The sequence below is a fragment of the Saccostrea cucullata genome, unplaced genomic scaffold (genome assembly GCF_032062105.1).
Source record: "Saccostrea cucullata isolate Sc308-1 unplaced genomic scaffold, CSIRO_AGI_Scuc_v1 ctg11287, whole genome shotgun sequence".
Taxonomy (NCBI): domain Eukaryota; kingdom Metazoa; phylum Mollusca; class Bivalvia; order Ostreida; family Ostreidae; genus Saccostrea; species Saccostrea cuccullata.
In genome coordinates this window covers 44,889-48,350 of record NW_026931681.1, presented here as the reverse complement: position 1 = coordinate 48,350, position 3,462 = coordinate 44,889, and the positions used below count along the sequence as shown (strand labels likewise).

At 37.1% G+C, this 3,462-nt stretch overlaps 1 pseudogene; it reads right to left on the bottom strand.

The window, feature by feature from the left end:
• Positions 1–878: 878 nt before the first annotated feature.
• Positions 879–2,455, bottom strand: LOC134233285 (uncharacterized; annotated as a pseudogene).
• Between the last annotated feature and the right edge of the window lie 1,007 nt (positions 2,456–3,462).

The following is a 3,462-nucleotide window of genomic DNA, read 5'->3' as shown; positions in this document are numbered from 1 at the left end:
AATCACTATATTTCTGTAAGTACTTCAAATATCACGTCAGAAATCAACATTATATTAATAATAGAACAATGTCAAGATACATTCGAGAAAATTGTCAAAAAATAAACAAATATACCTTAAACATTTTTAATTTCATACGTATTAACTGGATATCATCTTGAAATAGATAAAATAAATTAATACATAACTATCACTACATCAAAGAAAAAAAAAACACATGAACATTTTAAAACTTAAGCATAACAAATATGATAATTTACTGTGTTTCTGTAAATTATAAATTTTAAATTATAATAAATTTTAAATGGTTTGTTAAAGTTTGATATTTTGCAGAAATTTATAATAAAATAAAAAAAAAAAAAGTACCAAAATAAGCCAATTTTTTTCATGTTTTGGAGTAGTACATGTACTATGACAGGATAGTACATCAAGAAATCTTAATTTCTACTCCATACGCATGCTAAACTATCAAATATTTTTTTTAACTTCTATGTGAGTGCATTACGAAAAAAATATATTTGTTTCTAACACATTGACAAATTGATATAAATTTAATAGTTTGAGCAGTAGAATTTTGATTTTATTTTCCTAAATTTGTCTTTCCTCAACGTCAACCCTCCTCCCTAATGATGAAGCTGGGGCAGCCTTGTGGTGCAATCCTCATTGAAGGCAATTCCATTCTCTTCTTAACCTGGCGTAGGTGCTGAGGGGAAAGTTTGGCTTTGTGAGCTTCCTCTAGATTGTCGTTCAATTATTGAAAACATTGGAGGCGCTTGACTTTGAATTCAATAAACACCCCTTCGCCGTCAACATTGGACTCTTCCGATGACATGTACTCTGGCGTGAGTACATCGGCCAGCTTCTTCTTGTCAAATCCCTCAAGGATCCTTCTTGGATCCATTTGTTCAAGAAAGCCTTGATCCTAAAAAAGGCTTTGTCGACTGTTGATATTTGTCAACTTTCTTTCCATGGAACTTTGTTGGCCTCTTGAATTAATTTTAATTGATCGGCAATGTTGTCTCCAAAAAGCATTTCGGCCACAGGGACCTGGTTAGAACACAAAGATCTATATTCCGTATGCAGATCAGGCTTGATATTGCTCCTTCTAAATTCGTTCATGTCATCGTTGGCCATAGTGACGAGAACTACAGCATCCATTAGACTCTCGATTAGCGGAGAAGTTTCCTCATTCTCTCCTTTTGGATCTTTTTCCACCAATTTTTCCAACACATATGCAACCGGTCCAAGAGCCCGTAGAACTGAAGATTTAGATTTTTGAAATTCGATATCTTTAGATATTTATAAGTAGATGTCTTTCTCCAAATTTCGGTATTCACCCTTGGAGCTGATAGAAAATCACAATTTTCAGGTCGTGGGTTCTTTTCCAAGAGATCGGTTCTTCTTTTTTCATCATCTTTCTTAGTTTGCCGATCACGAACAATCGATTTTAGAATCTTGGATAGTTCCACATTAATAGAAGGGCCCGTTTTTTTCAAAAGATGTAAATTTGTCAGAAAGTTTAGACACAATTGAGGTATTTGATTCTGGCTTTGCCTCTTCTTTTTCTTGCGAGGAATTTTCCTCTCTGTTTGGATTATATATCTCCAAATCATCATTAGATAACTTTGCTTTCTTTGTAACGGGCTCTTCCATAAAACTCAATCCACGCATTAGTGGATTTAATTTCCTCAATCACTAATGATTGGAAATCATTGAATTGCTTCTGTTGTGATTCTATCAACAGCTTGATAGAATCTGACGACGAATCCGGAATATACATGTATTGCTGTTCCTTCAACGGAGTACTAGTGCTGGGTCCGGGATTTTGAGGACTACCGAGAATTACCGGGCATTTGCCACCTCAAACGACGAATCATTGTCTTTTCTGACTTCATATTCCATTGCAAGTCTTTGTAATACCAAATCAGTCATAATTCACAAACTCAAAATCCCGCGTGTAATCACTTTCACACTTTCAGAAGATAAACAAAACACGTGCGCTCGCACTGGGAATAGCAGCAAAAACTGATCTAGGAACTAGCAAGCATATCTCACATGACACCACGTTACTGAATGCCGAAGGAGAATTATAATGTTAAAATCAGATTTGAGCAACAAATTTGAACTAAAAACTGATATGAAAATTTGTTGAAAAATGTTTGGTAGGGACAGACACACCGATGAATAGGAAGATGGCATCGATTTGAATACACGCGGCATGCCTCCGCAAAGAATTGGCTAAAATTCAAGCATGTAATGAGCAGATGCTGAAAAAATGCGATAAATTTGTAACGGACAGAACGACAGACACATAAGGGTAAAACAGTATTCCCCCTCTCCCAAGGAGCTGGGTATAAAATAGGGAAAACCTAAGAGAACAAGTATTTTTAACATCAAGAACATTTAACTACATATAATTGAGATGGTTGCCAGTTGCCATCTTAAAGGGCCCACTGTTAGCATAGATCATGCAAATGTAAGGTAGCTGAAAAGGGTTTATTTTGAAGAGCGACATTGAAATATAAAAATGTCAATTCTCTCTGAAAAAAGAGGGGGTATAGATATTAGTCTTATAAATCATGGTATATGTATGACTTATTGATAGAAATTCAGAGGCCTAGGAGAAAGACTGATAATTTTTGTACAGTCAACAAAGAAATTTTAAGAATAATATTGTATCCTACCATTCTAGTATGATGTGTGCCTCATCAATTGCAATGCAAACAAGTATCATTTTTCTGAAGTTGCTTTAGCAGTCTTTCGCCTTGAGGACAGCTAAGGAGTGCCTGGGGATGTGCATAGATAACGGAATACTTCCCTTCCAGTATATCTGAAATGGGGGCAGTTGTCAGGATTTGACTTGCATAGTTGTCAGCATCATCCCCGCTCTCATCACAGTCCCTGTCGTATTGAAATGGCTGGGCCTTACTACAAGAGAAGTCCAAGAAACATGCTGATATTCTCATTAAATGTAGGGCCTGTATTTGACTAAGCATTGTACTGTTAAATGGTGTAATTTTCAAACATACATTTTTGGAGGCCGAAATGTTCCTGCTCCGCATAATCACTTGAGGAGCTAATTGAAAAATTAAGCTTTTACCATAACCAGTGGGAAGTATCGCCAATTTATGTCTTTACCTTCTAAAATGTAAAGGTCGCCCGCGTGGCGCAGTGGTTAGAGCGTCTGCTCTAGAGTCGCGAAGAAAGGAGTCAATTCTTTCGTCGCGGGTTCGAATCCCACCGTGGGACGTGGAGACCGGTCCTTCGGATGAGACCGTATAAACCGAGACCCCGTGTCGCAGTAGGTGCTGGCACGAGAAAGATCCCTCTCTCCTCAATGGCCCTGAGTGCCGAGTATAGGACAAAACTTGCAGCTCTCCACCTGCAAGTGGTGGCGTAACAATTTAAGTGACAAATTCTCGAGAGGACCGTTAAACACTATACAATCAATCAATCTAAAAT